Below are 8504 nucleotides of genomic sequence, written 5' to 3'. Positions count from 1 at the left end.
GTATGCAAATTACTTTAAATTTAATTTAAATGTAATTAAACCAAATCCAAATATTATGAGAATCATCAAACTTTCTAAAGTATCTAATTATGTAAAGGCAACCATAAAATCAGAACAAATTGTGCTGGAATTTTAGGTGTACGTTTGATTCTTAGGGAGACAACCAGTGCCCTTGAAACTCCAAAAAAAAAAAAACCTCAAAAATGCTGTTACTTCACTTTTTTTTTTGAGACAGAGCCTTGCGCTGTGGCCTGGACTAGAGTGCAATGGTGTAATCTCAGCTCATTGCAACCTCCGCCTCCCAGGTTCAAGCAATTTTTGTGCCTCTGCCTCCCGAATAGCTGGGATTACAGCAGTGTGTCACCACTCTCAGCTAATTTTTGTATTTTTAGTAAAGACAGGATTTTGCCATGTTGCCCAGGCTGGTCTCAAACTCCTAACCTCAAATGATCTGCCTGCCTTGGCCTCCCAAAGTGCTGGGATGACAGATTTGAGCCACTGCACACAGCCTGTTTCTTCTTTTTTAATTAATGTTTTAATTTGCACATCTGTCAGTGAAGGAGAAAATAGAAATCATGCTAATGAAAGCAAATCAATATATTTCAATAATAGAAAACATTAATATTTGTGACTTTAATCCATTGCTAACTATAATTAGTTGATTCTCCCCTAAACTATGCTGAATATTGCACACAAACTAAATCATGTATAGATTATGACTACGGCAACAATCCATGCTTCCATCAACATAATGATGTGTAATAAATTATCTAGAATATAATAGTTTTCAGGATTGTTTCATATAACTTCTAAAAGGGCTTGCATCCCATAATACATAATATTTTCTCGCATAGTTTTTATTAATTGCCAATAATAAAGAAAACATATTTAATAGGCTAAAGCATACTTGCAAAACTTCATCCTGAGAATGCCAAGGAAAGGTAATCCAACAAAGCTACTATAGACACTTCCACTTGGCCTAGGCTGTCCTGGCAACGGACTAATTTATTAAAATCAGCCAAAGTAAAATGAGTAAGGATAGGGTTGTGCCTTTTATGAGGACTTAAAGTATTCCCCTAAAGACTAAACTAGAAAAATGTATGTTATTCGTTCATCTTGATCTGTCTGTTGTTTCAAGCAATTTATCATGAGGTCCTCTGGACTAATCAGAACAGATGGCAGGAGTTCCAGGCATTTCTTTGATTCTATACACATCATGTTTTTATAAAGGTGTACCCAATAAATTTTGAGATTTCCCCTATATCATTACTTGTGATATTTGCAACCTTAGGCAAGTTACTTAATATCTCTTTCCCTCAATTTACTATCTGTATACCTTGTAGTTAAAAGCACAGATTATGAAACCAGATTGCTTGGATTAGTATCCCAAATCTTCACTAAACAGGGGCAGGTTTTTCATTTATCCTTCTGTAAAATGAAGATAATAATGGTACCTATTTCACATGATAGTGGTGAGAATAAACTGAGCTAACATTTATGAAGAACTTAGAATATTTCCTAGATGGCATCTAGAGCTATATAAGCTCTACATGTGATTGTTATTCTTATTTATTAAAAAGCAACAGGCAGCACCATGCCTAAAACATAAGCATTGTTGCTGCTATGGCTGTTGTTACTGTTATTATTACTATTATTATTTTATACTTAAGGGTAATATTTTTATTGTTTTGGGATGTGTATTATCATCAAAAGGGAATATATTGAAAGTAGCCTGAAAAAATATCAGCTCTGAATTCTTTTTTTTAAAAAAAATTTTTATTATTTTATTTTATTTTTTATTATTATACTTTAAGTTCTAGGGTACATGTGAACAACGTGCAGGTTTGTTACATATGTATACATGTGCCATGTTGGTGTGCTGCACCCATCAACTCGTCAGCACCCATCAACTCGTCATTTACATCAGGTATAACTCCCAATGCCATCCCTCCCCTCTCCCCTCTCCCCATCATAGGCCCTGATGTGTGATGTTCCCCTTCCCGAGTCCAAGTGATCTCATTGTTCAGTTCCCACCTATGAGTGAGAACATGCGGTGTTTGGTTTTCTGTTCTTGCGATAGTTTTCTGAGAATGATGGTTTCCAGCTGCATCCATGTCCCTACAAAGGACGCAAACTCATCCTTTTTTATGGCTGCATAGTATTCCATGGTGTCTATGTGCCACATTTTCTTAATCCAGTCTGTCACTGATGGACATTTGGGTTGATTCCAAGTCTTTGCTATTGTGAATAGTGGCACAATAAACATACGTGTGCATGTGTCTTTATAGCAGCATGATTTATAATCTCAGTAATGGGATGGCTGGGTCATATGGTACTTCTAGTTCTAGATCCTTGAGGAATCGCCATACTGTTTTCCATAATGGTTGACACTGTTGGTGGGATTGTAAACTAGACCACCTCTGAATTCTAACCCTGGCTTGGTAAGTAGGTGGACCTGTGACCTTCAGCAAATTATTTTATCTCTAAGAACCTCAATTCTCTTATAAAAATAAATGGATTGGTCTGTATTAGTAGATTTCAACGTGTGTTCTGAGGGTTACTAGTTTTCTCTAGATTTGTTTCATGGGCATCCATGAGATGTGGTATGAATGTGTGGTAGTTCTGGGTTCATAATCCCAGGTCAATCAGAGCCATTGTACTTTAATCTAGTTTGCATATTAGGGTCCTATTTAAGATTTTGTTTAAAGAATGCTGTTCCTAAAACAAGATGATGTAATATTCTATAATCCCTAATGATGCTTAGAAACATGATTGATTTTTGTGTATTGATTTTATATTCTGCAACATTACTGAATTTACATGTTTTGGAAATTCCTCAGGATATTTGATAATGGAAAATCTGCAAATAGTGAGAGTTATGTGCCATCCTTTCCAACCCGTAAATATTATTTCCTTTTTTTTTTTTTGTCTTATTGTGATTGCTAGGACGTTGGGAATTCTGTTGAATAAGAGTGGTGATGGTGGACAAGCCTGTTATTTCCTTTGTGCTTGGAAAATTTCCTTTAACTATTTGTTTTTTTTTTTTTTTTTTTTTTTTTTTTTTGAGACGGAGTCTAACTCTGTCTCCCAGGCTGGAGTGCAGTGGCCGGATCTCAGCTCACTGCAAGCTCCGCCTCCCGGGTTTACACCATTCTCCTGCCTCAGCCTCCCGAGTAGCTGGGACTACAGGCCCCCGCCACCTCGCCTGGCTAGTTTTTTGTATTTTTAGTAGAGACGGGGTTTCACCGTGTTAGCCAGGATGGTCTCGATCTCCTGACCTCGTGATCCGCCTGTCTCGGCCTCCCAAAGTGCTGGGATTACAGGCTTGAGCTACCGCGCCCGGCCTCCTTTAACTATTTTTTGAAGGTGGATCTGCTGGCAAGAATTCCTCAGTGTTTTTTTTTTTTTTTTTTTTTTTGAGAATGTGTTATGTCACCCCCATTTTCATTTCTTTTCGTTCAGTACTTGAAAAACATAACTCTTGCTTCTTGCTTCTGGCCTCCATCATTTCTGATGAGAAATACTCATTTGAGCTGTCTTTTTCCCCATAGGTAAGGTGTCATTTCTTTTCTGCTACTCTCAAGATTTTTTTTCTGTAGTTTTCATAAGATTTACTATAATGTGTTCTGATGTAAAATTTGGGGGTTTATCTTGTTGGGAGTGGGTGCTCAGCTTCTTGGTTCTATACATTCATGTTATTGCCAAATTTTGGGAGTTTTCAGTCATTACTTGTTTGGGTAAGCATTTCAACCCCCTTCTTTTTCTCCCCTTCTTCTAGTATGCAATTATGCAGATGTTAAATCTTTTGTTATTGGCCCACAGGTCCCTGAAGGTCTATTTTTTTTCCATCCGTTTATTCTCTGTTGTTCATTTTTGATAAATTCAGCTAATCTGTGGTCAATTTTACTGATTATATTCTCTATCATTTCCACCCTAATATTGAGTCTATCCATAAAGTTTATTTCAGTTCTTGCACTATTCAGTCCTGTGATTTTTGTTTGATCCTATTTGTAGGAAACTTCATGAAATTTTGTATTTTTTTCGTTTAAGTCATTGAGCATTTTTATTATGGTTGTTTTAAAATCTTCATTAGATTATTCTAATATCTGATTCATCTCAATATTACCATCTGCTAGACCGCTTTTCTAATTCATGTTGTGATTTTCCCAGATTGCAGTATGAGGAGTGATTTTTATTGTATCTTGATATTCTTGGATATCATGTTAGGAGACTCTTGATCCTAATTAAATCCCTTAGCAGATATTCACCCTGCTTAGGTTTAATGTGCAATTCTGGATTATTTTTCTGGCCCCTAGTTCTAATCACAATTTAGATTTTAGAACCATTGCAGTATATTCTAGTCAACTTCGTTTATGTGAGGACTACTTAGGGACCACTCTATAAACCTAGGAGGTAGTCCACACTGTTGTTCAGTTCTTGAACCTTCTCAAGACTTTACTTTGGTCAGTTTTGTTTTTGGATCAGTTGTCGCATTATATTTAAGTACTGATGTGAATACACACACACACACACACACACACACACACACATATTTATATATATGCATACATATACACCTATGCATATATATGTATATATCTTGGAGGACTTGGAAGAAGTCCAAGCAGGCAACTTGAGAAATCAAGTGCCCTGCTCAGTCTTTGACTCGGGATTTTATACATTGGCTTGGTTCTGTTTGTTTGTTTTTTTTCCTTCTCTTCCACTAATATTAGCAACATAAAGATAACATGCAATTATATTGTTGTTATTTTGAGAAATGCTCCATTTGTTTTACATTAAATTTTTAACTTATATATCACATTACCATATTGAAAGAGAAAAATCATATCATCTTCAAAATAAGTGAAAAAATATTTGATACAATTAATAACACATTCATAATAAAAACAGCTTAGCTATATTCCTATAAGAGGACATCTTTTTCCTGAAAACTGACAACTACAAACCACACTTAATGGTAACCCACTGAACAATTTTTATTTGACATCTAGAACAACATAAGGATGCTCACTACCATCACTTTAACATTTGTACTAAGGTCCTAGCCAGCATGGTAAAGTTGTATTCGATCAAAAAGGGAAAATGATGACTATATCTCTATATAATATAATTATGCATGTAGAAAATGGCAAATAATCTATACATAAAATATTATAAATAATAGGTAAGTTTAGTTAGTTGTCTAAAAAAGATCATTAAAAGAATGGCATTTTTATAGACCATGAACATAGAAAGTGACATTTAAAAAGATAACCCTTACAGGGCCATAAAATATCAATTATCAAGTATTACACCTAAACAATTTTTTTATTATACTTTAAGTTCTAGGGTACATGTGCACAATGTTCAGGTTTGTTCCATATGTATATATGTGCCATGCTGGTGTGCTGCACCCATTAACTCGTCATTTACATTAGGTACATCTCCTCATGCTATCCCTCCCCCCTCCCCCCTCCCCCCTCTTCCCTCCGCACAATAGGCCTGGGTTTGTGATGTTCCCCTTCCTGTGTCCAAGTGATCTCATTATTCAATTCCCACCTATGAGTGAGAACATGCGCACCTAAACAATTTGTGAAGATACCTGTACAGAATTCTGTAACCATCACTGAGAGTAAGTAAAGACCTAAACAAAAATTAGATACTCTGTTTAGATTTGGAAGACTTAGTATTGCTAAGATGTCAATCATTCTTAAGTTGACCTATGAATTCAACAATCACTATATTTATAAGTAGTTTTGTGGAAATTGACAAAATGATTCTAAAGTGTATATAGAAATGCCAAGTAGCAAAAATAATGAATAACTTTTGCAAAAGATGGCCAGTGTGTGAGAACTTGGGCTGCCAGATTTCAACATTTATTACTATGTAAAATTTTAGTGATTAAGGTAGTATGATATTGGTCTAGGGATAGAAATAAATGGACAGAAGAGGGAAGGCAGAAATAGAGCCATGCGTAGATGGATACATGATTTATGACAAAAAGAACCCTGCAAAAGTGTGGAGGAAAGGTTAGTCTTTTCTATAAATGGTGTGAGATAATTGGGTACACACAGGAAAAAAAAATGAAATTGAACAGACTTCACCACATACACACAAATCTTTGTTTTATTGATTATAGAACTACATGTGAGAAATTCTTAAGCTTTTAGGAGATAAAATGTATTAATACAAAAATATTATCATGGTATTTTATAGGAGAAAAAAATCCTAAAGATGCCAGAAAGCATTAACTACAAAAGAATCAATGAATTTGGTTCCATTAAATATAAAGACTTTGATTCTTCAAAAGAAATCATAGAGTGAAAGAGCATGAAGTCAATTCTCATTATTCAAGTATTGTGTATTTGCAAATTCATCCTCTCACTACAATTTATTTGTAATCTCAAGATTAATACTTGTGGCACTTTTTTGATCATTCTTGATTATTTGCAAAGTGGTTAATTTGAGAGTTACCCGATTTACAAGTTTCTGTGTGAGGTAGAATAAAGCAACTTTTTGCCTTCTGCTTCAGCTCTTATATTGCAAACAAGTGTACGTTTGTGGTCTATTTAGCACAATGTGGTTTTTAAAATTTATTTAGACTTATTTTGCTGTTCAAAATGGCCCTCAATTATAGTACTTAAGTATTAGCTAGTGTTAGTAAGTGAAATAAGACTGTGATGTACCTTACAGAGAAAAAACGTATGTTAGATAAGCTTTGTTGAAGCACAGATTATAGTGCTGTTGGCCATGAGTTTGATGCTAATGAATCAACAATATGGTGTATACAGGAAAAGGAATAGGGAATCTGTCAATCTTTAGGTTAGACTGTACCAGAGAGTACTGAGGTAACTGTTATCATGTGTGATAATGCTATGGAAAAGTGGTTAAATTTGTGGATTGATGAGATGATGAGCAATTAATAAAAGCATAGTGGACAGCACTGTTATGAGGCTGAAAGCCAAAGAATTTACAATCATGATTCTCAGGGTAAGGAAAATGTTAAGCCCCTCTTGATGAGTCCTAAACACTAAACTTTTGGGTAAGTCCTGTAAATCAGAAGGTAGCAGAATTTTAAATGTACCTGCTGAAGGTTATACAGGAAAAGGATAATGGGCAGAGCAGCTTTCCAATGCTAAAGAGACTGGCTTGTTTTACAAAGATATTGGTGAATGGACCTATATAACAAAAATGGCATTTCAATTGATGAAAATGTGACAGAGGCAGAGAGGAACCAAGCCCTATATTTTATAAGAGCAATATTTCAGTATTTGTTAAATCAGTGTTAGTGATGACTCCATAGACATAACTACTGAGAATAATGAAAATCATATATATATATATATATATATATATATATATATATATATATGTATATGTGTGTGGGGGTATATATACATATACATATACTTATACATATATATCCTACAAATAAATATGAAAAAGACAACTCTATAGAAAAATACACAAAAGATTTAAATGGTTCCTTAAAAACAGAAATTTAAATGCCTCATCAATGTTTGAAATGGTACTCAACCTTATTAGTAATCCCAGAAGTATACATTAAAACCACAGTATGAGACCATTACTCACATTCCAGACTGGCAAAATTTTAGAAATCTGGTAGTATTCAGGGGTGAAGAGGATATTAAGGAAGAGAAATTTGAATAATCTTCTGGTGGAAGTGTACAATTAATCCAACCACTTTGAAAAACATTTGGGAATTATCTAGTAAATTTGAAGACACATACACTCTGTAGCCCACCAATTACACTCTTGAGTAAATATATCATAGAAAGGTGCATGCATACATTTACCAGGAGACTTTGAAACAAATCCTCATAGAAGTACTCTTCCTTCCAGACAAAACTGGAAACAATTCATAGAAACAGTATTGGTGAAGCTGGAAAAAAATATGTGGCATTTTTTCCCATTATCAGCATAGAAATTCTAAATATGGAGTGTATCCATATTTTCTGAAATGACTATTTTCCTCAAGTTTTTTTTATAACTATGGCAACTGTCAAAGCTCAGGCCAAGCTCCATACAATGGTATTGTGCTCTACTCTAGGAGTAACTGAGACCTTTACCAAGGTTTGCTCTATTTTTAAAAGTATCATAATTTTCATAGTCTTACTTAAAATTTTGCTTAATATTTATTAGCATATTGAAACCTACACAATGTTAAAGAAGCATCACCCTATTGTTATTATATTAATAGGTATGTTTAATTCACTTAGGTTTCATTTTCCTCATCTATTAAATGTTGATGAATCCCAACTCCGTTAGGTAAGATGTATAACGAAATAACAAAATACCTGAATAAGGGTGGTGATATGGTTTGGCTGTGTCCCCACCGAAATCTCATCTTGAGTTGTAGCTCCCATAATCCTCAGGTGTTATAGGAGGTAACCAGTGGGAGGCAATTGAATCGTTGAGGGAGGTTTTCTCATGCTGTTCTCATCATAGTGAATAAGTCTCACGATATCTGATGGTTGTATAAA

The sequence above is a fragment of the Rhinopithecus roxellana genome, chromosome 7 (assembly GCF_007565055.1).
Source record: "Rhinopithecus roxellana isolate Shanxi Qingling chromosome 7, ASM756505v1, whole genome shotgun sequence".
Lineage (NCBI taxonomy): Eukaryota > Metazoa > Chordata > Mammalia > Primates > Cercopithecidae > Rhinopithecus > Rhinopithecus roxellana.
Note: the sequence above shows the minus strand (reverse complement) of the source record.